This window comes from Hyla sarda, unplaced genomic scaffold (genome assembly GCF_029499605.1).
Source record: "Hyla sarda isolate aHylSar1 unplaced genomic scaffold, aHylSar1.hap1 scaffold_508, whole genome shotgun sequence".
NCBI lineage: Eukaryota > Metazoa > Chordata > Amphibia > Anura > Hylidae > Hyla > Hyla sarda.
Window position 1 is genome coordinate 64,644 of NW_026610519.1, and position 25,874 is coordinate 90,517.

General features: G+C 46.1%; 11 non-coding genes across 11 annotated transcripts; all 11 read right to left on the reverse strand.

The window, feature by feature from the left end:
• Window positions 1-1,029: 1,029 nt before the first annotated feature.
• LOC130337826 (U2 spliceosomal RNA) lies at window positions 1,030-1,221 on the reverse strand. Its single transcript, XR_008878650.1, has one exon. It is a non-coding gene; the product is annotated as a U2 spliceosomal RNA (small nuclear RNA).
• Window positions 1,222-3,316: 2,095 nt separating this feature from the next.
• On the reverse strand, window positions 3,317-3,507 carry LOC130337866 (U2 spliceosomal RNA). The gene has a single exon (XR_008878675.1). It is a non-coding gene; the product is annotated as a U2 spliceosomal RNA (small nuclear RNA).
• A 2,074-nt stretch (window positions 3,508-5,581) lies between these two features.
• Window positions 5,582-5,772, reverse strand: LOC130337867 (U2 spliceosomal RNA). Its single transcript, XR_008878676.1, has one exon. It is a non-coding gene; the product is annotated as a U2 spliceosomal RNA (small nuclear RNA).
• A 2,046-nt stretch (window positions 5,773-7,818) lies between these two features.
• Window positions 7,819-8,009, reverse strand: LOC130337868 (U2 spliceosomal RNA). The gene has a single exon (XR_008878677.1). It is a non-coding gene; the product is annotated as a U2 spliceosomal RNA (small nuclear RNA).
• A 2,090-nt stretch (window positions 8,010-10,099) lies between these two features.
• LOC130337869 (U2 spliceosomal RNA) lies at window positions 10,100-10,290 on the reverse strand. Its single transcript, XR_008878678.1, has one exon. It is a non-coding gene; the product is annotated as a U2 spliceosomal RNA (small nuclear RNA).
• Window positions 10,291-12,379: 2,089 nt separating this feature from the next.
• Window positions 12,380-12,570, reverse strand: LOC130337819 (U2 spliceosomal RNA). The gene has a single exon (XR_008878644.1). It is a non-coding gene; the product is annotated as a U2 spliceosomal RNA (small nuclear RNA).
• A 2,074-nt stretch (window positions 12,571-14,644) lies between these two features.
• LOC130337870 (U2 spliceosomal RNA) lies at window positions 14,645-14,835 on the reverse strand. Its single transcript, XR_008878679.1, has one exon. It is a non-coding gene; the product is annotated as a U2 spliceosomal RNA (small nuclear RNA).
• Window positions 14,836-16,916: 2,081 nt separating this feature from the next.
• On the reverse strand, window positions 16,917-17,107 carry LOC130337828 (U2 spliceosomal RNA). Its single transcript, XR_008878652.1, has one exon. It is a non-coding gene; the product is annotated as a U2 spliceosomal RNA (small nuclear RNA).
• Window positions 17,108-19,194: 2,087 nt separating this feature from the next.
• LOC130337821 (U2 spliceosomal RNA) lies at window positions 19,195-19,385 on the reverse strand. The gene has a single exon (XR_008878645.1). It is a non-coding gene; the product is annotated as a U2 spliceosomal RNA (small nuclear RNA).
• Window positions 19,386-21,462: 2,077 nt separating this feature from the next.
• LOC130337871 (U2 spliceosomal RNA) lies at window positions 21,463-21,653 on the reverse strand. The gene has a single exon (XR_008878680.1). It is a non-coding gene; the product is annotated as a U2 spliceosomal RNA (small nuclear RNA).
• Window positions 21,654-23,736: 2,083 nt separating this feature from the next.
• Window positions 23,737-23,927, reverse strand: LOC130337825 (U2 spliceosomal RNA). The gene has a single exon (XR_008878649.1). It is a non-coding gene; the product is annotated as a U2 spliceosomal RNA (small nuclear RNA).
• Window positions 23,928-25,874: the final 1,947 nt, after the last annotated feature.

The following is a 25,874-nucleotide window of genomic DNA, read 5'->3' on the forward strand; positions in this document are numbered from 1 at the left end:
GCATACCCCATCAGTGCAGCAATGCTTATTCAATACCGCCAGCAGATGGAGACACTGGGGGATAATTTTCTAAGGATTTATACTGATTTTTCCTGTCTGAATTTGTCGCACAGAAAGTTGCAGGCCAAATATGTGTGACATTTCTGCGACTTTAGCTTCTAGAGCATTTTTACAACATTATACATAGGTGCTGAATACATAAAAAGCGACTGTTCAGCGACAGACAAGTCGCATCGGCTGAAAGTAGGCCAGAATGTCAGTCCATGTTGGAGCAGGTTTAGATACAGTCTAAAGTATAGATCTCAAAGTCTGTGCACAGAATTTAGCAAGGGCCTCGCCACCTTCTGATGCATCAGGTAGGTGCACAATAGCATAGCCTAACCCTCTGTACTTTGGTCTATATTGATGCGGGACATAGACAGCCAGCTGATGACCAATCCATTAGTGCAATGGATGGCTGGAAGCATTTTGTCTTTGCCTTTGCAATACCACAGAAGCAATGCATGGTCAATGTACAGCAATGACACACCTGTGTGAACAGCCAGGAGACCCCCCCCCCCCCCATGTTATGTTACATAGTTACATAGTTAGTACGGTCGAAAAAAGACATATGTCCATCAAGTTCAACCAGGGAATTAAGGGGTAGGGGTGTGGCGCGATATTGGGGAAGGGATGAGATTTTATATTTCTTCATAAGCATTAATCTTATTTTGTCAATTAGGAACATTCAGCACCCACCCGCTATCAAGGCAGCTGCCTATCATGTCATGCCCTACCTGCACAGGTGTGCTGCTACTCAAATGATCCAATTAAGGAGGCCATTTAGTCAGCAGCAGCAGAAGTCCTGTGCCTGGACGCTCCAACAGCGGCCAGACCACAAGCAGAAGCAGAAGCAGCAGAAGCAGCAGCAGCAGCACCACCTTTTGTTTTTTGGCTGCAGCAGCAGCAAGGCCCACAGGGCTGGCTAGCTGGCTAGCCAGCAAGCAGGTAGCAATGAAAGTAGGAATCTTTCTTTTTAACCCTGTAAGGGGGTGGTGCACTGTACCCGAAGATACTGCCATATCGGGTCAATGCATAGGGCGACGGAAGCAAGCTTCGAAATCGGCCCCCGTTCTCAAAAATCCATTTAATATATGGTCCCCCAGATAGGGGACGTATCAGATATTAAACTGATAAGAACAGATACTACACTTGATCTTAGCCAAAAGGCCGAGAAGCGATAACCGTGAAAGGGGGCGGGCCCAACAAGGTGCCCTTCATGGGGCACTATCACTGCTTGCTGTCAGGGAGGCTGCCAGACAATTTTCATGCACACTCTGGGCTGGGGGGCAGTCAACCACCAGTACACACAGCAGAACCTAAACCCATACCATTATTGCTAAGCAGCAAGACAGGGGCCCATTGCACTCCCACGGGGCCTTTTTAAATGCAATCCATAACCCGGATTTGCCAAGGAAACCCTTCTTACTCCCTCCTACTTGCATGTGACACTGGGCTTAGGATCTGCATAGGAAACACACACACAAGCACACACCTACCTTTGTTGCCTGCAGATGCCTCCTTGGCTGTCCCCAAACGGTATCAAACCAACACCCACGGGAAGGCTGTAAGCATAGAGGACATGCCTGCACCCCATTGGACTTACCTGTGTGGGTTAAACCCGGGTTATTTGACAACCTATGGCGGTGATGGTTCTGCTCAGGCAGAGCTGTGCTGATGCTCCTCATAAAGCTGTCGCTGCTGTGAAGGTTCTAGGTGACATCACAAATCCCTATGGTTACATACACAACAAAGCTGGGTTGTTGTTGTTTACACTCTGCAAGGCCTGTGGAAGTGAGTGACCATCATAGCACTGTAGTTCTGAGGGTTCTAGATGGATGCAACAATCTCCTGTTGCTTCTATGAAGGCCATAATAGACGACATCACCAAACAGCTCCATAGTCACATACACAGCAAAGGAGAGATGTTGTTTACACCTAGTGATGTCAGTGGTATTGAGTGACATCACAGCACAGTGCTAAGGCTCCTGGGCCTGGACACAGCAGCGGCTGCAATATCTCAACGGAGAATACGTTTATATATATATGTGTTTGTGTGCGCGTATATATATATATATATATATATTATATATATATATATTCTCCGCCGAAATCACTTTTAAACCCATTTCCACCTTTTTTTCCCTTCTCTTCCTCTTACTTTTTTTTCACGTTTTTTTTACGTTTTTCTCCTTTTCACCTCTTTTCTGGGCGTATTATTCTTCTTTTTCTTCTTTTTTTTTCGTCTAATGCATACCCCATCAGTGCAGCAATGCTTATTCAATACCGCCAGCAGATGGAGACACTGGGGGATAGTTTTCTAAGGATTTATACTGATTTTTCCTGTCTGAATTTGTCGCACAGAAAGTTGCAGGCCAAATATGTGTGACATTTCTGCGACTTTTAGCTTCTAGAGCATTTTTACAACATTATACATAGGTGCTGAATACATAAAAAGCGACTGTTCAGCGACAGACAAGTCGCATACGGCTGAAAGTAGGCCAGAATGTCAGTCCATGTTGGAGCAGGTTTAGATACAGTCTAAAGTATAGATCTCAAAGTCTGTGCACAGAATTTAGCAAGGGCCTCGCACCTTCTGATGCATCAGGTAGGTGCACAATAGCATAGCCTAACCCTCTGTACTTTGGTCTATATTGATGCGGGACATAGACAGCCAGCTGATGACCAATCCATTAGTGCAAGGATGGCTGGAAGCATTTGTCTTTGCCTTTGCAATACCACAGAAGCAATGCATGGTCAATGTACAGCAATGACACACCTGTGTGAACAGCCAGGAGACCCCCCCCCCCCCCCATGTTATGTTACATAGTTACATAGTTAGTACGGTCGAAAAAAGACATATGTCCATCAAGTTCAACCAGGGAATTAAGGGGTAGGGGTGTGGCGCGATATTGGGGAAGGGATGAGATTTTATATTTCTTCATAAGCATTAATCTTATTTTGTCAATTAGGAACATTCAGCACCCACCCGCTATCAAGGCAGCTGCCTATCATGTCATGCCCTACCTGCACAGGTGTGCTGGCTACTCAAATGATCCAATTAAGGAGGCCATTTAGTCAGCAGCAGCAGAAGTCCTGTGCCTGGACGCTCCAACAGCGGCCAGACACAAGCAGAAGCAGAAGCAGCAGAAGCAGCAGCAGCACCACCTTTTGTTTTTTGGCTGCAGCAGCAGCAAGGCCCACAGGGCTGGCTAGCTGGCTAGCCAGCAAGCAGGTAGCAATGAAAGTAGGAATCTTTCTTTTTAACCCTGTAAGGGGGTGGTGCACTGTACCCGAAGATACTGCCATATCGGGTCAATGCATAGGGCGACGGAAGCAAGCTTCGAAATCGGCCCCCGTTCTCAAAAATCCATTTAATATATGGTCCCCAGATAGGGGACGTATCAGATATTAAACTGATAAGAACAGATACTACACTTGATCTTAGCCAAAAGGCCGAGAAGCGATAACCGTGAAAGGGGCGGGCCCAACAAGGTGCCCTTCATGGGCACTATCACTGCTTGCTGTCAGGGAGGCTGCCAGACAATTTTCCATGCACACTCTGGGCTGGGGGGCAGTCAACCACCAGTACACACAGCAGAACCTAAACCCATACCATTATTGCTAAGCAGCAAGACAGGGGCCCATTGCACTCCCACGGGGCCTTTTTAAATGCAATCCATAACCCGGATTTGCCAGGAACCCTTCTTACTCCTCCTACTTGCATGTGACACTGGGCTTAGGATCTGCATAGGAAGCACACACACAAGCACACACCTACCTTTGTTGCCTGCAGATGCCTCCTTGGCTGTCCCCAAACGGTATCAAACCAACACCCACGGGAAGCTGTAAGCATAGAGGACATGCCTGCACCCCATTGGACTTACCTGTGTGGGTTAAACCCGGGTTATTTGACAACCTATGGCGGTGATGGTTCTGCTCAGGCAGAGCAGTGCTGATGCTCCTCATAAAGCTGTCGCTGCTGTGAAGGTTCTAGGTGACATCACAAATCCCTATGGTTACATACACAACAAAGCTGGGTTGTTGTTGTTTACACTCTGCAAGGCCTGTGGAAGTGAGTGACATCATAGCACTGTAGTTCTGAGGGTTCTAGATGGATGCAACAATCTCCTGTTGCTTCTATGAAGGCCATAATAGACGACATCACCAAACAGCTCCATAGTCACATACACAGCAAAGGAGAGATGTTGTTTACACCTAGTGATGTCAGTGGTATTGAGTGACATCACAGCACAGTGCTAAGGCTCCTGGGCCTGGACACAGCAGCGGCTGCAATATCTCAACGGAGAATATGTTTATATATATATGTGTGTGTGTGCGCGTATATATATATATATATATATATATATATATATTTCTCCGCCGAAATCACTTTTAAACCCATTTCCACCTTTTTTTCCCTTCTCTTCCTCTTACTTTTTTTTCACGTTTTTTTACGTTTTTCTCCTTTTCGCCTCTTTTCTGGGCGTATTATTCTTCTTTTTCTTCTTTTTTTTCGTCTAATGCATACCCCATCAGTGCAGCAATGCTTATTCAATACCGCCAGCAGATGGAGACACTGGGGGATAATTTTCTAAGGATTTATACTGATTTTTCCTGTCTGAATTTGTCGCACAGAAAGTTGCAGGCCAAATATGTGTGACATTTCTGCGACTTTAGCTTCTAGAGCATTTTTACAACATTATACATAGGTGCTGAATACATAAAAAGCGACTGTTCAGCGACAGACAAGTCGCATCGGCTGAAAGTAGGCCAGAATGTCAGTCCATGTTGGAGCAGGTTTAGATACAGTCTAAAGTATAGATCTCAAAGTCTGTGCACAGAATTTAGCAAGGGCCTCGCACCTTCTGATGCATCAGGTAGGTGCACAATAGCATAGCCTAACCCTCTGTACTTTGGTCTATATTGATGCGGGACATAGACAGCCAGCTGATGACCAATCCATTAGTGCAATGGATGGCTGGAAGCATTTGTCTTTGCCTTTGCAATACCACAGAAGCAATGCATGGTCAATGTACAGCAATGACACACCTGTGTGAACAGCCAGGAGACCCCCCCCCCCCCCCCATGTTATGTTACATAGTTACATAGTTAGTACGGTCGAAAAAAGACATATGTCCATCAAGTTCAACCAGGGAATTAAGGGGTAGGGGTGTGGCGCGATATTGGGGAAGGGATGAGATTTTATATTTCTTCATAAGCATTAATCTTATTTTGTCAATTAGGAACATTCAGCACCCACCCGCTATCAAGGCAGCTGCCTATCATGTCATGTCCTACCTGCACAGGTGTGCTGGCTACTCAAATGATCCAATTAAGGAGGCCATTTAGTCAGCAGCAGCAGAAGTCCTGTGCCTGGACGCTCCAACAGCGGCCAGACACAAGCAGAAGCAGAAGCAGCAGCAGCACCACCTTTTGTTTTTTGGCTGCAGCAGCAGCAAGGCCCACAGGGCTGGCTAGCTGGCTAGCCAGCAAGCAGGTAGCAATGAAAGTAGGAATCTTTCTTTTTAACCCTGTAAGGGGGTGGTGCACTGTACCCGAAGATACTGCCATATCGGGTCAATGCATAGGGCGACGGAAGCAAGCTTCGAAATCGGCCCCCGTTCTCAAAAATCCATTTAATATATGGTCCCCAGATAGGGGACGTATCAGATATTAAACTGATAAGAACAGATACTACACTTGATCTTAGCCAAAAGGCCGAGAAGCGATAACCGTGAAAGGGGCGGGCCCAACAAGGTGCCCTTCATGGGCACTATCACTGCTTGCTGTCAGGGAGGCTGCCAGACAATTTTCCATGCACACTCTGGGCTGGGGGGCAGTCAACCACCAGTACACACAGCAGAACCTAAACCCATACCATTATTGCTAAGCAGCAAGACAGGGGCCCATTGCACTCCCACGGGGCCTTTTTAAATGCAATCCATAACCCGGATTTGCCAGGAACCCTTCTTACTCCTCCTACTTGCATGTGACACTGGGCTTAGGATCTGCATAGGAAACACACACACAAGCACACACCTACCTTTGTTGCCTGCAGATGCCTCCTTGGCTGTCCCCAAACGGTATCAAACCAACACCCACGGGAAGCTGTAAGCATAGAGGACATGCCTGCACCCCATTGGACTTACCTGTGTGGGTTAAACCCGGGTTATTTGACAACCTATGGCGGTGATGGTTCTGCTCAGGCAGAGCAGTGCTGATGCTCCTCATAAAGCTGTCGCTGCTGTGAAGGTTCTAGGTGACATCACAAATCCCTATGGTTACATACACAACAAAGCTGGGTTGTTGTTGTTTACACTCTGCAAGGCCTGTGGAAGTGAGTGACATCATAGCACTGTAGTTCTGAGGGTTCTAGATGGATGCAACAATCTCCTGTTGCTTCTATGAAGGCCATAATAGACGACATCACCAAACAGCTCCATAGTCACATACACAGCAAAGGAGAGATGTTGTTTACACCTAGTGATGTCAGTGGTATTGAGTGACATCACAGCACAGTGCTAAGGCTCCTGGGCCTGGACACAGCAGCGGCTGCAATATCTCAACGGAGAATACGTTTATATATATGTGTGTGTGTGCGCGTATATATATATATATATATATATATATATATATATATATATATTTCTCCGCCGAAATCACTTTTAAACCCATTTCCACCTTTTCTTCCCTTCTCTTCCTCTTACTTTTTTTTCACGTTTTTTTACGTTTTTCTCCTTTTCGCCTCTTTTCTGGGCGTATTATTCTTCTTTTTCTTCTTTTTTTTCGTCTAATGCATACCCCATCAGTGCAGCAATGCTTATTCAATACCGCCAGCAGATGGAGACACTGGGGGATAATTTTCTAAGGATTTATACTGATTTTTCCTGTCTGAATTTGTCGCACAGAAAGTTGCAGGCCAAATATGTGTGACATTTCTGCGACTTTAGCTTCTAGAGCATTTTTACAACATTATACATAGGTGCTGAATACATAAAAAGCGACTGTTCAGCGACAGACAAGTCGCATCGGCTGAAAGTAGGCCAGAATGTCAGTCCATGTTGGAGCAGGTTTAGATACAGTCTAAAGTATAGATCTCAAAGTCTGTGCACAGAATTTAGCAAGGGCCTCGCACCTTCTGATGCATCAGGTAGGTGCACAATAGCATAGCCTAACCCTCTGTACTTTGGTCTATATTGATGCGGGACATAGACAGCCAGCTGATGACCAATCCATTAGTGCAATGGATGGCTGGAAGCATTTGTCTTTGCCTTTGCAATACCACAGAAGCAATGCATGGTCAATGTACAGCAATGACACACCTGTGTGAACAGCCAGGAGACCCCCCCCCCCCCCCATGTTATGTTACATAGTTACATAGTTAGTACGGTCGAAAAAAGACATATGTCCATCAAGTTCAACCAGGGAATTAAGGGGTAGGGGTGTGGCGCGATATTGGGGAAGGGATGAGGAACATTCAGCACCCACCCGCTATCAAGGCAGCTGCCTATCATGTCATGCCCTACCTGCACAGGTGTGCTGGCTACTCAAATGATCCAATTAAGGAGGCCATTTAGTCAGCAGCAGCAGAAGTCCTGTGCCTGGACGCTCCAACAGCGGCCAGACACAAGCAGAAGCAGAAGCAGCAGAAGCAGCAGCAGCACCACCTTTTGTTTTTTGGCTGCAGCAGCAGCAAGGCCCACAGGGCTGGCTAGCTGGCTAGCCAGCAAGCAGGTAGCAATGAAAGTAGGAATCTTTCTTTTTAACCCTGTAAGGGGGTGGTGCACTGTACCCGAAGATACTGCCATATCGGGTCAATGCATAGGGCGACGGAAGCAAGCTTCGAAATCGGCCCCCGTTCTCAAAAATCCATTTAATATATGGTCCCCAGATAGGGGACGTATCAGATATTAAACTGATAAGAACAGATACTACACTTGATCTTAGCCAAAAGGCCGAGAAGCGATAACCGTGAAAGGGGCGGGCCCAACAAGGTGCCCTTCATGGGCACTATCACTGCTTGCTGTCAGGGAGGCTGCCAGACAATTTTCCATGCACACTCTGGGCTGGGGGGCAGTCAACCACCAGTACACACAGCAGAACCTAAACCCATACCATTATTGCTAAGCAGCAAGACAGGGGCCCATTGCACTCCCACGGGGCCTTTTTAAATGCAATCCATAACCCGGATTTGCCAGGAACCCTTCTTACTCCTCCTACTTGCATGTGACACTGGGCTTAGGATCTGCATAGGAAACACACACACAAGCACACACCTACCTTTGTTGCCTGCAGATGCCTCCTTGGCTGTCCCCAAACGGTATCAAACCAACACCCACGGGAAGCTGTAAGCATAGAGGACATGCCTGCACCCCATTGGACTTACCTGTGTGGGTTAAACCCGGGTTATTTGACAACCTATGGCGGTGATGGTTCTGCTCAGGCAGAGCAGTGCTGATGCTCCTCATAAAGCTGTCGCTGCTGTGAAGGTTCTAGGTGACATCACAAATCCCTATGGTTACATACACAACAAAGCTGGGTTGTTGTTGTTTACACTCTGCAAGGCCTGTGGAAGTGAGTGACATCATAGCACTGTAGTTCTGAGGGTTCTAGATGGATGCAACAATCTCCTGTTGCTTCTATGAAGGCCATAATAGACGACATCACCAAACAGCTCCATAGTCACATACACAGCAAAGGAGAGATGTTGTTTACACCTAGTGATGTCAGTGGTATTGAGTGACATCACAGCACAGTGCTAAGGCTCCTGGGCCTGGACACAGCAGCGGCTGCAATATCTCAACGGAGAATACGTTTATATATATGTGTGTGTGTGCGCGTATATATATATATATATATATATATATATATATATATATATATTTCTCCGCCGAAATCACTTTTAAACCCATTTCCACCTTTTTTTCCCTTCTCTTCCTCTTACTTTTTTTTCAAGTTTTTTTACGTTTTTCTCCTTTTCGCCTCTTTTCTGGGCGTATTATTCTTCTTTTTCTTCTTTTTTTTCGTCTAATGCATACCCCATCAGTGCAGCAATGCTTATTCAATACCGCCAGCAGATGGAGACACTGGGGGATAATTTTCTAAGGATTTATACTGATTTTTCCTGTCTGAATTTGTCGCACAGAAAGTTGCAGGCCAAATATGTGTGACATTTCTGCGACTTTAAATTCTAGAGCATTTTTACAACATTATACATAGGTGCTGAATACATAAAAAGCGACTGTTCAGCGACAGACAAGTCGCATCGGCTGAAAGTAGGCCAGAATGTCAGTCCATGTTGGAGCAGGTTTAGATACAGTCTAAAGTATAGATCTCAAAGTCTGTGCACAGAATTTAGCAAGGGCCTCGCACCTTCTGATGCATCAGGTAGGTGCACAATAGCATAGCCTAACCCTCTGTACTTTGGTCTATATTGATGCGGGACATAGACAGCCAGCTGATGACCAATCCATTAGTGCAATGGATGGCTGGAAGCATTTGTCTTTGCCTTTGCAATACCACAGAAGCAATGCATGGTCAATGTACAGCAATGACACACCTGTGTGAACAGCCAGGAGACCCCCCCCCCCCCCCATGTTATGTTACATAGTTACATAGTTAGTACGGTCGAAAAAAGACATATGTCCATCAAGTTCAACCAGGGAATTAAGGGGTAGGGGTGTGGCGCGATATTGGGGAAGGGATGAGATTTTATATTTCTTCATAAGCATTAATCTTATTTTGTCAATTAGGAACATTCAGCACCCACCCGCTATCAAGGCAGCTGCCTATCATGTCATGCCCTACCTGCACAGGTGTGCTGGCTACTCAAATGATCCAATTAAGGAGGCCATTTAGTCAGCAGCAGCAGAAGTCCTGTGCCTGGACGCTCCAACAGCGGCCAGACACAAGCAGAAGCAGAAGCAGCAGAAGCAGCAGCAGCACCACCTTTTGTTTTTTGGCTGCAGCAGCAGCAAGGCCCACAGGGCTGGCTAGCTGGCTAGCCAGCAAGCAGGTAGCAATGAAAGTAGGAATCTTTCTTTTTAACCCTGTAAGGGGGTGGTGCACTGTACCCGAAGATACTGCCATATCGGGTCAATGCATAGGGCGACGGAAGCAAGCTTCGAAATCGGCCCCCGTTCTCAAAAATCCATTTAATATATGGTCCCCAGATAGGGGACGTATCAGATATTAAACTGATAAGAACAGATACTACACTTGATCTTAGCCAAAAGGCCGAGAAGCGATAACCGTGAAAGGGGCGGGCCCAACAAGGTGCCCTTCATGGGCACTATCACTGCTTGCTGTCAGGGAGGCTGCCAGACAATTTTCCATGCACACTCTGGGCTGGGGGGCAGTCAACCACCAGTACACACAGCAGAACCTAAACCCATACCATTATTGCTAAGCAGCAAGACAGGGGCCCATTGCACTCCCACGGGGCCTTTTTAAATGCAATCCATAACCCGGATTTGCCAGGAACCCTTCTTACTCCTCCTACTTGCATGTGACACTGGGCTTAGGATCTGCATAGGAAACACACACACAAGCACACACCTACCTTTGTTGCCTGCAGATGCCTCCTTGGCTGTCCCCAAACGGTATCAAACCAACACCCACGGGAAGCTGTAAGCATAGAGGACATGCCTGCACCCCATTGGACTTACCTGTGTGGGTTAAACCCGGGTTATTTGACAACCTATGGCGGTGATGGTTCTGCTCAGGCAGAGCAGTGCTGATGCTCCTCATAAAGCTGTCGCTGCTGTGAAGGTTCTAGGTGACATCACAAATCCCTATGGTTACATACACAACAAAGCTGGGTTGTTGTTGTTTACACTCTGCAAGGCCTGTGGAAGTGAGTGACATCATAGCACTGTAGTTCTGAGGGTTCTAGATGGATGCAACAATCTCCTGTTGCTTCTATGAAGGCCATAATAGACGACATCACCAAACAGCTCCATAGTCACATACACAGCAAAGGAGAGATGTTGTTTACACCTAGTGATGTCAGTGGTATTGAGTGACATCACAGCACAGTGCTAAGGCTCCTGGGCCTGGACACAGCAGCGGCTGCAATATCTCAACGGAGAATACGTTTATATATATGTGTGTGTGTGCGCGTATATATATATATATATATATATATATATATATATATATATATTTCTCCGCCGAAATCACTTTTAAACCCATTTCCACCTTTTCTTCCCTTCTCTTCCTCTTACTTTTTTTTCACGTTTTTTTACGTTTTTCTCCTTTTCGCCTCTTTTCTGGGCGTATTATTCTTCTTTTTCTTCTTTTTTTTCGTCTAATGCATACCCCATCAGTGCAGCAATGCTTATTCAATACCGCCAGCAGATGGAGACACTGGGGGATAATTTTCTAAGGATTTATACTGATTTTTCCTGTCTGAATTTGTCGCACAGAAAGTTGCAGGCCAAATATGTGTGACATTTCTGCGACTTTAGCTTCTAGAGCATTTTTACAACATTATACATAGGTGCTGAATACATAAAAAGCGACTGTTCAGCGACAGACAAGTCGCATCGGCTGAAAGTAGGCCAGAATGTCAGTCCATGTTGGAGCAGGTTTAGATACAGTCTAAAGTATAGATCTCAAAGTCTGTGCACAGAATTTAGCAAGGGCCTCGCACCTTCTGATGCATCAGGTAGGTGCACAATAGCATAGCCTAACCCTCTGTACTTTGGTCTATATTGATGCGGGACATAGACAGCCAGCTGATGACCAATCCATTAGTGCAATGGATGGCTGGAAGCATTTGTCTTTGCCTTTGCAATACCACAGAAGCAATGCATGGTCAATGTACAGCAATGACACACCTGTGTGAACAGCCAGGAGACCCCCCCCCCCCCCATGTTATGTTACATAGTTACATAGTTAGTACGGTCGAAAAAAGACATATGTCCATCAAGTTCAACCAGGGAATTAAGGGGTAGGGGTGTGGCGCGATATTGGGGAAGGGATGAGATTTTATATTTCTTCATAAGCATTAATCTTATTTTGTCAATTAGGAACATTCAGCACCCACCCGCTATCAAGGCAGCTGCCTATCATGTCATGCCCTACCTGCACAGGTGTGCTGGCTACTCAAATGATCCAATTAAGGAGGCCATTTAGTCAGCAGCAGCAGAAGTCCTGTGCCTGGACGCTCCAACAGCGGCCAGACACAAGCAGAAGCAGAAGCAGCAGAAGCAGCAGCAGCACCACCTTTTGTTTTTTGGCTGCAGCAGCAGCAAGGCCCACAGGGCTGGCTAGCTGGCTAGCCAGCAAGCAGGTAGCAATGAAAGTAGGAATCTTTCTTTTTAACCCTGTAAGGGGGTGGTGCACTGTACCCGAAGATACTGCCATATCGGGTCAATGCATAGGGCGACGGAAACAAGCTTCGAAATCGGCCCCCGTTCTCAAAAATCCATTTAATATATGGTCCCCAGATAGGGGACGTATCAGATATTAAACTGATAAGAACAGATACTACACTTGATCTTAGCCAAAAGGCCGAGAAGCGATAACCGTGAAAGGGGCGGGCCCAACAAGGTGCCCTTCATGGGCACTATCACTGCTTGCTGTCAGGGAGGCTGCCAGACAATTTTCCATGCACACTCTGGGCTGGGGGGCAGTCAACCACCAGTACACACAGCAGAACCTAAACCCATACCATTATTGCTAAGCAGCAAGACAGGGGCCCATTGCACTCCCACGGGGCCTTTTTAAATGCAATCCATAACCCGGATTTGCCAGGAACCCTTCTTACTCCTCCTACTTGCATGTGACACTGGGCTTAGGATCTGCATAGGAAACACACACACAAGCACACACCTACCTTTGTTGCCTGCAGATGCCTCCTTGGCTGTCCCCAAACGGTATCAAACCAACACCCACGGGAAGCTGTAAGCATAGAGGACATGCCTGCACCCCATTGGACTTACCTGTGTGGGTTAAACCCGGGTTATTTGACAACCTATGGCGGTGATGGTTCTGCTCAGGCAGAGCAGTGCTGATGCTCCTCATAAAGCTGTCGCTGCTGTGAAGGTTCTAGGTGACATCACAAATCCCTATGGTTACATACACAACAAAGCTGGGTTGTTGTTGTTAACACTCTGCAAGGCCTGTGGAAGTGAGTGACATCATAGCACTGTAGTTCTGAGGGTTCTAGATGGATGCAACAATCTCCTGTTGCTTCTATGAAGGCCATAATAGACGACATCACCAAACAGCTCCATAGTCACATACACAGCAAAGGAGAGATGTTGTTTACACCTAGTGATGTCAGTGGTATTGAGTGACATCACAGCACAGTGCTAAGGCTCCTGGGCCTGGACACAGCAGCGGCTGCAATATCTCAACGGAGAATACGTTTATATATATGTGTGTGTGTGCGCATATATATATATATATATATATATATATATATATATATATTTCTCCGCCGAAATCACTTTTAAACCCATTTCCACCTTTTTTTCCCTTCTCTTCCTCTTACTTTTTTTTCACGTTTTTTTACGTTTTTCTCCTTTTCGCCTCTTTTCTGGGCGTATTATTCTTCTTTTTCTTCTTTTTTTTCGTCTAATGCATACCCCATCAGTGCAGCAATGCTTATTCAATACCGCCAGCAGATGGAGACACTGGGGGATAATTTTCTAAGGATTTATACTGATTTTTCCTGTCTGAATTTGTCGCACAGAAAGTTGCAGGCCAAATATGTGTGACATTTCTGCGACTTTAGCTTCTAGAGCATTTTTACAACATTATACATAGGTGCTGAATACATAAAAAGCGACTGTTCAGCGACAGACAAGTCGCATCGGCTGAAAGTAGGCCAGAATGTCAGTCCATGTTGGAGCAGGTTTAGATACAGTCTAAAGTATAGATCTCAAAGTCTGTGCACAGAATTTAGCAAGGGCCTCGCACCTTCTGATGCATCAGGTAGGTGCACAATAGCATAGCCTAACCCTCTGTACTTTGGTCTATATTGATGCGGGACATAGACAGCCAGCTGATGACCAATCCATTAGTGCAATGGATGGCTAGAAGCATTTGTCTTTGCCTTTGCAATACCACAGAAGCAATGCATGGTCAATGTACAGCAATGACACACCTGTGTGAACAGCCAGGAGACCCCCCCCCCCCATGTTATGTTACATAGTTACATAGTTAGTACGGTCGAAAAAAGACATATGTCCATCAAGTTCAACCAGGGAATTAAGGGGTAGGGGTGTGGCGCGATATTGGGGAAGGGATGAGATTTTATATTTCTTCATAAGCATTAATCTTATTTTGTCAATTAGGAACATTCAGCACCCACCCGCTATCAAGGCAGCTGCCTATCATGTCATGCCCTACCTGCACAGGTGTGCTGGCTACTCAAATGATCCAATTAAGGAGGCCATTTAGTCAGCAGCAGCAGAAGTCCTGTGCCTGGACGCTCCAACAGCGGCCAGACACAAGCAGAAGCAGAAGCAGCAGCAGCACCACCTTTTGTTTTTTGGCTGCAGCAGCAGCAAGGCCCACAGGGCTGGCTAGCTGGCTAGCCAGCAAGCAGGTAGCAATGAAAGTAGGAATCTTTCTTTTTAACCCTGTAAGGGGGTGGTGCACTGTACCCGAAGATACTGCCATATCGGGTCAATGCATAGGGCGACGGAAGCAAGCTTCGAAATCGGCCCCCGTTCTCAAAAATCCATTTAATATATGGTCCCCAGATAGGGGACGTATCAGATATTAAACTGATAAGAACAGATACTACACTTGATCTTAGCCAAAAGGCCGAGAAGCGATAACCGTGAAAGGGGCGGGCCCAACAAGGTGCCCTTCATGGGCACTATCACTGCTTGCTGTCAGGGAGGCTGCCAGACAATTTTCCATGCACACTCTGGGCTGGGGGGCAGTCAACCACCAGTACACACAGCAGAACCTAAACCCATACCATTATTGCTAAGCAGCAAGACAGGGGCCCATTGCACTCCCACGGGGCCTTTTTAAATGCAATCCATAACCCGGATTTGCCAGGAACCCTTCTTACTCCTCCTACTTGCATGTGACACTGGGCTTAGGATCTGCATAGGAAACACACACACAAGCACACACCTACCTTTGTTGCCTGCAGATGCCTCCTTGGCTGTCCCCAAACGGTATCAAACCAACACCCACGGGAAGCTGTAAGCATAGAGGACATGCCTGCACCCCATTGGACTTACCTGTGTGGGTTAAACCCGGGTTATTTGACAACCTATGGCGGTGATGGTTCTGCTCAGGCAGAGCAGTGCTGATGCTCCTCATAAAGCTGTCGCTGCTGTGAAGGTTCTAGGTGACATCACAAATCCCTATGGTTACATACACAACAAAGCTGGGTTGTTGTTGTTTACACTCTGCAAGGCCTGTGGAAGTGAGTGACATCATAGCACTGTAGTTCTGACGGTTCTAGATGGATGCAACAATCTCCTGTTGCTTCTATGAAGGCCATAATAGACGACATCACCAAACAGCTCCATAGTCACATACACAGCAAAGGAGAGATGTTGTTTACACCTAGTGATGTCAGTGGTATTGAGTGACATCACAGCACAGTGCTAAGGCTCCTGGGCCTGGACACAGCAGCGGCTGCAATATCTCAACGGAGAATACGTTTATATATATGTGTGTGTGTGCGCGTATATATATATATATATATATATATATATATATATATATATATTTCTCCGCCGAAATCACTTTTAAACCCATTTCCACCTTTTTTTCCCTTCTCTTCCTCTTACTTTTTTTTCACGTTTTTTTACGTTTTTCTCCTTTTCGCCTCTTTTCTGGGCGTATTATTCTTCTTTTTCTTCTTTTTTTTCGTCTAATGCATACCCCATCAGTGCAGCAATGCTTATTCAATACCGCCAGCAGATGGAGACACTGGGGGATAATTTTCTAAGGATTTATACTGATTTTTCCTGTCTGAATTTGTCGCACAGAAAGTTGCAGGCCAAATATGTGTGACATTTCTGCGACTTTAGCTTCTAGAGCATTTTTACAACATTATACATAGGTGCTGAATACATAAAAAGCGACTGTTCAGCGACAGACAAGTCGCATCGGCTGAAAGTAGGCCAGAATGTCAGTCCATGTTGGAGCAGGTTTAGATACAGTCTAAAGTATAGATCTCAAAGTCTGTGCACAGAATTTAGCAAGGGCCTCGCACCTTCTGATGCATCAGGTAGGTGCACAATAGCATAGCCTAACCCTCTGTACTTTGGTCTATATTGATGCGGGACATAGACAGCCAGCTGATGACCAATCCATTAGTGCAATGGATGCCTGGAAGCATTTGTCTTTGCCTTTGCAATACCACAGAAGCAATGCATGGTCAATGTACAGCAATGACACACCTGTGTGAACAGCCAGGAGACCCCCCCCCCCCCCATGTTATGTTACATAGTTAGTACGGTCGAAAAAAGACATATGTCCATCAAGTTCAACCAGGGAATTAAGGGGTAGGGGTGTGGCGCGATATTGGGGAAGGGATGAGATTTTATATTTCTTCATAAGCATTAATCTTATTTTGTCAATTAGGAACATTCAGCACCCACCCGCTATCAAGGCAGCTGCCTATCATGTCATGCCCTACCTGCACAGGTGTGCTGGCTACTCAAATGATCCAATTAAGGAGGCCATTTAGTCAGCAGCAGCAGAAGTCCTGTGCCTGGACGCTCCAACAGCGGCCAGACACAAGCAGAAGCAGAAGCAGCAGAAGCAGCAGCAGCACCACCTTTTGTTTTTTGGCTGCAGCAGCAGCAAGGCCCACAGGGCTGGCTAGCTGGCTAGCCAGCAAGCAGGTAGCAATGAAAGTAGGAATCTTTCTTTTTAACCCTGTAAGGGGGTGGTGCACTGTACCCGAAGATACTGCCATATCGGGTCAATGCATAGGGCGACGGAAGCAAGCTTCGAAATCGGCCCCCGTTCTCAAAAATCCATTTAATATATGGTCCCCAGATAGGGGACGTATCAGATATTAAACTGATAAGAATAGATACTACACTTGATCTTAGCCAAAAGGCCGAGAAGCGATAACCGTGAAAGGGGCGGGCCCAACAAGGTGCCCTTCATGGGCACTATCACTGCTTGCTGTCAGGGAGGCTGCCAGACAATTTTCCATGCACACTCTGGGCTGGGGGGCAGTCAACCACCAGTACACACAGCAGAACCTAAACCCATACCATTATTGCTAAGCAGCAAGACAGGGGCCCATTGCACTCCCACGGGGCCTTTTTAAATGCAATCCATAACCCGGATTTGCCAGGAACCCTTCTTACTCCTCCTACTTGCATGTGACACTGGGCTTAGGATCTGCATAGGAAACACACACACAAGCACACACCTACCTTTGTTGCCTGCAGATGCCTCCTTGGCTGTCCCCAAACGGTATCAAACCAACACCCACGGGAAGCTGTAAGCATAGAGGACATGCCTGCACCCCATTGGACTTACCTGTGTGGGTTAAACCCGGGTTATTTGACAACCTATGGCGGTGATGGTTCTGCTCAGGCAGAGCAGTGCTGATGCTCCTCATAAAGCTGTCGCTGCTGTGAAGGTTCTAGGTGACATCACAAATCCCTATGGTTACATACACAACAAAGCTGGGTTGTTGTTGTTTACACTCTGCAAGGCCTGTGGAAGTGAGTGACATCATAGCACTGTAGTTCTGAGGGTTCTAGATGGATGCAACAATCTCCTGTTGCTTCTATGAAGGCCATAATAGACGACATCACCAAACAGCTCCATAGTCACATACACAGCAAAGGAGAGATGTTGTTTACACCTAGTGATGTCAGTGGTATTGAGTGACATCACAGCACAGTGCTAAGGCTCCTGGGCCTGGACACAGCAGCGGCTGCAATATCTCAACGGAGAATACGTTTATATATATGTGTGTGTGTGCGCGTATATATATATATATATATATATATATATATATATATATTTCTCCGCCGAAATCACTTTTAAACCCATTTCCACCTTTTCTTCCCTTCTCTTCCTCTTACTTTTTTTTCACGTTTTTTTACGTTTTTCTCCTTTTCGCCTCTTTTCTGGGCGTATTATTCTTCTTTTTCTTCTTTTTTTTCGTCTAATGCATACCCCATCAGTGCAGCAATGCTTATTCAATACCGCCAGCAGATGGAGACACTGGGGGATAATTTTCTAAGGATTTATACTGATTTTTCCTGTCTGAATTTGTCGCACAGAAAGTTGCAGGCCAAATATGTGTGACATTTCTGCGACTTTAGCTTCTAGAGCATTTTTACAACATTATACATAGGTGCTGAATACATAAAAAGCGACTGTTCAGCGACAGACAAGTCGCATCGGCTGAAAGTAGGCCAGAATGTCAGTCCATGTTGGAGCAGGTTTTAGATACAGTCTAAAGTATAGATCTCAAAGTCTGTGCACAGAATTTAGCAAGGGCCTCGCACCTTCTGATGCATCAGGTAGGTGCACAATAGCATAGCCTAACCCTCTGTACTTTGGTCTATATTGATGCGGGACATAGACAGCCAGCTGATGACCAATCCATTAGTGCAATGGATGGCTGGAAGCATTTGTCTTTGCCTTTGCAATACCACAGAAGCAATGCATGGTCAATGTACAGCAATGACACACCTGTGTGAACAGCCAGGAGACCCCCCCCCCCCCCATGTTATGTTACATAGTTACATAGTTAGTACGGTCGAAAAAAGACATATGTCCATCAAGTTCAACCAGGGAATTAAGGGGTAGGGGTGTGGCGCGATATTGGGGAAGGGATGAGATTTTATATTTCTTCATAAGCATTAATCTTATTTTGTCAATTAGGAACATTCAGCACCCACCCGCTATCAAGGCAAGCTGCCTATCATGTCATGCCCTACCTGCACAGGTGTGCTGGCTACTCAAATGATCCAATTAAGGAGGCCATTTAGTCAGCAGCAGCAGAAGTCCTGTGCCTGGACGCTCCAACAGCGGCCAGACACAAGCAGAAGCAGAAGCAGCAGAAGCAGCAGCAGCACCACCTTTTGTTTTTTGGCTGCAGCAGCAGCAAGGCCCACAGGGCTGGCTAGCTGGCTAGCCAGCAAGCAGGTAGCAATGAAAGTAGGAATCTTTCTTTTTAACCCTGTAAGGGGGTGGTGCACTGTACCCGAAGATACTGCCATATCGGGTCAATGCATAGGGCGACGGAAACAAGCTTCGAAATCGGCCCCCGTTCTCAAAAATCCATTTAATATATGGTCCCCAGATAGGGGACGTATCAGATATTAAACTGATAAGAACAGATACTACACTTGATCTTAGCCAAAAGGCCGAGAAGCGATAACCGTGAAAGGGGCGGGCCCAACAAGGTGCCCTTCATGGGCACTATCACTGCTTGCTGTCAGGGAGGCTGCCAGACAATTTTCCATGCACACTCTGGGCTGGGGGGCAGTCAACCACCAGTACACACAGCAGAACCTAAACCCATACCATTATTGCTAAGCAGCAAGACAGGGGCCCATTGCACTCCCACGGGGCCTTTTTAAATGCAATCCATAACCCGGATTTGCCAGGAACCCTTCTTACTCCTCCTACTTGCATGTGACACTGGGCTTAGGATCTGCATAGGAAACACACACACAAGCACACACCTACCTTTGTTGCCTGCAGATGCCTCCTTGGCTGTCCCCAAACGGTATCAAACCAACACCCACGGGAAGCTGTAAGCATAGAGGACATGCCTGCACCCCATTGGACTTACCTGTGTGGGTTAAACCCGGGTTATTTGACAACCTATGGCGGTGATGGTTCTGCTCAGGCAGAGCAGTGCTGATGCTCCTCATAAAGCTGTCGCTGCTGTGAAGGTTCTAGGTGACATCACAAATCCCTATGGTTACATACACAACAAAGCTGGGTTGTTGTTGTTTACACTCTGCAAGGCCTGTGGAAGTGAGTGACATCATAGCACTGTAGTTCTGAGGGTTCTAGATGGATGCAACAATCTCCTGTTGCTTCTATGAAGGCCATAGACGACATCACCAAACAGCTCCATAGTCACATACACAGCAAAGGAGAGATGTTGTTTACACCTAGTGATGTCAGTGGTATTGAGTGACATCACAGCACAGTGCTAAGGCTCCTGGGCCTGGACACAGCAGCGGCTGCAATATCTCAACGGAGAATACGTTTATATATATGTGTGTGTGTGCGCATATATATATATATATATATATATATATATATATATATATATATATTTCTCCGCCGAAATCACTTTTAAACCCATTTCCACCTTTTTTTCCCTTCTCTTCCTCTTACTTTTTTTTCACGTTTTTTTACGTTTTTCTCCTTTTCGCCTCTTTTCTGGGCGTATTATTCTTCTTTTTCTTCTTTTTTTTCGTCTAATGCATACCCCATCAGTGCAGCAATGCTTATTCAATACCGCCAGCAGATGGAGACACTGGGGGATAATTTTCTAAGGATTTATACTGATTTTTCCTGTCTGAATTTGTCGCACAGAAAGTTGCAGGCCAAATATGTGTGACATTTCTGCGACTTTAGCTTCTAGAGCATTTTTACAACATTATACATAGGTGCTGAATACATAAAAAGCGACTGTTCAGCGACAGACAAGTCGCATCGGCTGAAAGTAGGCCAGAATGTCAGTCCATGTTGGAGCAGGTTTAGATACAGTCTAAAGTATAGATCTCAAAGTCTGTGCACAGAATTTAGCAAGGGCCTCGCACCTTCTGATGCATCAGGTAGGTGCACAATAGCATAGCCTAACCCTCTGTACTTTGGTCTATATTGATGCGGGACATAGACAGCCAGCTGATGACCAATCCATTAGTGCAATGGATGGCTAGAAGCATTTGTCTTTGCCTTTGCAATACCACAGAAGCAATGCATGGTCAATGTACAGCAATGACACACCTGTGTGAACAGCCAGGAGACCCCCCCCCCCCATGTTATGTTACATAGTTACATAGTTAGTACGGTCGAAAAAAGACATATGTCCATCAAGTTCAACCAGGGAATTAAGGGGTAGGGGTGTGGCGCGATATTGGGGAAGGGATGAGATTTTATATTTCTTCATAAGCATTAATCTTATTTTGTCAATTAGGAACATTCAGCACCCACCCGCTATCAAGGCAGCTGCCTATCATGTCATGCCCTACCTGCACAGGTGTGCTGGCTACTCAAATGATCCAATTAAGGAGGCCATTTAGTCAGCAGCAGCAGAAGTCCTGTGCCTGGACGCTCCAACAGCGGCCAGACACAAGCAGAAGCAGAAGCAGCAGCAGCACCACCTTTTGTTTTTTGGCTGCAGCAGCAGCAAGGCCCACAGGGCTGGCTAGCTGGCTAGCCAGCAAGCAGGTAGCAATGAAAGTAGGAATCTTTCTTTTTAACCCTGTAAGGGGGTGGTGCACTGTACCCGAAGATACTGCCATATCGGGTCAATGCATAGGGCGACGGAAGCAAGCTTCGAAATCGGCCCCCGTTCTCAAAAATCCATTTAATATATGGTCCCCAGATAGGGGACGTATCAGATATTAAACTGATAAGAACAGATACTACACTTGATCTTAGCCAAAAGGCCGAGAAGCGATAACCGTGAAAGGGGCGGGCCCAACAAGGTGCCCTTCATGGGCACTATCACTGCTTGCTGTCAGGGAGGCTGCCAGACAATTTTCCATGCACACTCTGGGCTGGGGGGCAGTCAACCACCAGTACACACAGCAGAACCTAAACCCATACCATTATTGCTAAGCAGCAAGACAGGGGCCCATTGCACTCCCACGGGGCCTTTTTAAATGCAATCCATAACCCGGATTTGCCAGGAACCCTTCTTACTCCTCCTACTTGCATGTGACACTGGGCTTAGGATCTGCATAGGAAACACACACACAAGCACACACCTACCTTTGTTGCCTGCAGATGCCTCCTTGGCTGTCCCCAAACGGTATCAAACCAACACCCACGGGAAGCTGTAAGCATAGAGGACATGCCTGCACCCCATTGGACTTACCTGTGTGGGTTAAACCCGGGTTATTTGACAACCTATGGCGGTGATGGTTCTGCTCAGGCAGAGCAGTGCTGATGCTCCTCATAAAGCTGTCGCTGCTGTGAAGGTTCTAGGTGACATCACAAATCCCTATGGTTACATACACAACAAAGCTGGGTTGTTGTTGTTTACACTCTGCAAGGCCTGTGGAAGTGAGTGACATCATAGCACTGTAGTTCTGACGGTTCTAGATGGATGCAACAATCTCCTGTTGCTTCTATGAAGGCCATAATAGACGACATCACCAAACAGCTCCATAGTCACATACACAGCAAAGGAGAGATGTTGTTTACACCTAGTGATGTCAGTGGTATTGAGTGACATCACAGCACAGTGCTAAGGCTCCTGGGCCTGGACACAGCAGCGGCTGCAATATCTCAACGGAGAATACGTTTATATATATGTGTGTGTGTGCGCGTATATATATATATATATATATATATATATATATATATATATATATATTTCTCCGCCGAAATCACTTTTAAACCCATTTCCACCTTTTTTTCCCTTCTCTTCCTCTTACTTTTTTTTCACGTTTTTTTACGTTTTTCTCCTTTTCGCCTCTTTTCTGGGCGTATTATTCTTCTTTTTCTTCTTTTTTTTCGTCTAATGCATACCCCATCAGTGCAGCAATGCTTATTCAATACCGCCAGCAGATGGAGACACTGGGGGATAATTTTCTAAGGATTTATACTGATTTTTCCTGTCTGAATTTGTCGCACAGAAAGTTGCAGGCCAAATATGTGTGACATTTCTGCGACTTTAGCTTCTAGAGCATTTTTACAACATTATACATAGGTGCTGAATACATAAAAAGCGACTGTTCAGCGACAGACAAGTCGCATCGGCTGAAAGTAGGCCAGAATGTCAGTCCATGTTGGAGCAGGTTTAGATACAGTCTAAAGTATAGATCTCAAAGTCTGTGCACAGAATTTAGCAAGGGCCTCGCACCTTCTGATGCATCAGGTAGGTGCACAATAGCATAGCCTAACCCTCTGTACTTTGGTCTATATTGATGCGGGACATAGACAGCCAGCTGATGACCAATCCATTAGTGCAATGGATGCCTGGAAGCATTTGTCTTTGCCTTTGCAATACCACAGAAGCAATGCATGGTCAATGTACAGCAATGACACACCTGTGTGAACAGCCAGGAGACCCCCCCCCCCCCCATGTTATGTTACATAGTTAGTGGTCGAAAAAAGACATATGTCCATCAAGTTCAACCAGGGAATTAAGGGGTAGGGGTGTGGCGCGATATTGGGGAAGGGATGAGATTTTATATTTCTTCATAAGCATTAATCTTATTTTGTCAATTAGGAACATTCAGCACCCACCCGCTATCAAGGCAGCTGCCTATCATGTCATGCCCTACCTGCACAGGTGTGCTGGCTACTCAAATGATCCAATTAAGGAGGCCATTTAGTCAGCAGCAGCAGAAGTCCTGTGCCTGGACGCTCCAACAGCGGCCAGACACAAGCAGAAGCAGAAGCAGCAGAAGCAGCAGCAGCACCACCTTTTGTTTTTTGGCTGCAGCAGCAGCAAGGCCCACAGGGCTGGCTAGCTGGCTAGCCAGCAAGCAGGTAGCAATGAAAGTAGGAATCTTTCTTTTTAACCCTGTAAGGGGGTGGTGCACTGTACCCGAAGATACTGCCATATCGGGTCAATGCATAGGGCGACGGAAGCAAGCTTCGAAATCGGCCCCCGTTCTCAAAAATTCATTTAATATATGGTCCCCAGATAGGGGACGTATCAGATATTAAACTGATAAGAATAGATACTACACTTGATCTTAGCCAAAAGGCCGAGAAGCGATAACCGTGAAAGGGGCGGGCCCAACAAGGTGCCCTTCATGGGCACTATCACTGCTTGCTGTCAGGGAGGCTGCCAGACAATTTTCCATGCACACTCTGGGCTGGGGGGCAGTCAACCACCAGTACACACAGCAGAACCTAAACCCATACCATTATTGCTAAGCAGCAAGACAGGGGCCCATTGCACTCCCACGGGGCCTTTTTAAATGCAATCCATAACCCGGATTTGCCAGGAACCCTTCTTACTCCTCCTACTTGCATGTGACACTGGGCTTAGGATCTGCATAGGAAACACACACACAAGCACACACCTACCTTTGTTGCCTGCAGATGCCTCCTTGGCTGTCCCCAAACGGTATCAAACCAACACCCACGGGAAGCTGTAAGCATAGAGGACATGCCTGCACCCCATTGGACTTACCTGTGTGGGTTAAACCCGGGTTATTTGACAACCTATGGCGGTGATGGTTCTGCTCAGGCAGAGCAGTGCTGATGCTCCTCATAAAGCTGTCGCTGCTGTGAAGGTTCTAGGTGACATCACAAATCCCTATGGTTACATACACAACAAAGCTGGGTTGTTGTTGTTTACACTCTGCAAGGCCTGTGGAAGTGAGTGACATCATAGCACTGTAGTTCTGAGGGTTCTAGATGGATGCAACAATCTCCTGTTGCTTCTATGAAGGCCATAATAGACGACATCACCAAACAGCTCCATAGTCACATACACAGCAAAGGAGAGATGTTGTTTACACCTAGTGATGTCAGTGGTATTGAGTGACATCACAGCACAGTGCTAAGGCTCCTGGGCCTGGACACAGCAGCGGCTGCAATATCTCAACGGAGAATACGTTTATATATATGTGTGTGTGTGCGCGTATATATATATATATATATATATATATATATATATATATATTTCTCCGCCGAAATCACTTTTAAACCCATTTCCACCTTTTTTTCCCTTCTCTTCCTCTTACTTTTTTTTCACGTTTTTTTACGTTTTTCTCCTTTTCGCCTCTTTTCTGGGCGTATTATTCTTCTTTTTCTTCTTTTTTTTCGTCTAATGCATACCCCATCAGTGCAGCAATGCTTATTCAATACCGCCAGCAGATGGAGACACTGGGGGATAATTTTCTAAGGATTTATACTGATTTTTCCTGTCTGAATTTGTCGCACAGAAAGTTGCAGGCCAAATATGTGTGACATTTCTGCGACTTTAGCTTCTAGAGCATTTTTACAACATTATACATAGGTGCTGAATACATAAAAAGCGACTGTTCAGCGACAGACAAGTCGCATCGGCTGAAAGTAGGCCAGAATGTCAGTCCATGTTGGAGCAGGTTTAGATACAGTCTAAAGTATAGATCTCAAAGTCTGTGCACAGAATTTAGCAAGGGCCTCGCACCTTCTGATGCATCAGGTAGGTGCACAATAGCATAGCCTAACCCTCTGTACTTTGGTCTATATTGATGCGGGACATAGACAGCCAGCTGATGACCAATCCATTAGTGCAATGGATGGCTGGAAGCATTTGTCTTTGCCTTTGCAATACCACAGAAGCAATGCATGGTCAATGTACAGCAATGACACACCTGTGTGAACAGCCAGGAGACCCCCCCCCCCCCCCATGTTATGTTACATAGTTAGTACGGTCGAAAAAAGACATATGTCCATCAAGTTCAACCAGGGAATTAAGGGGTAGGGGTGTGGCGCGATATTGGGGAAGGGATGAGATTTTATATTTCTTCATAAGCATTAATCTTATTTTGTCAATTAGGAACATTCAGCACCCACCCGCTATCAAGGCAGCTGCCTATCATGTCATGCCCTACCTGCACAGGTGTGCTGGCTACTCAAATGATCCAATTAAGGAGGCCATTTAGTCAGCAGCAGCAGAAGTCCTGTGCCTGGACGCTCCAACAGCGGCCAGACACAAGCAGAAGCAGAAG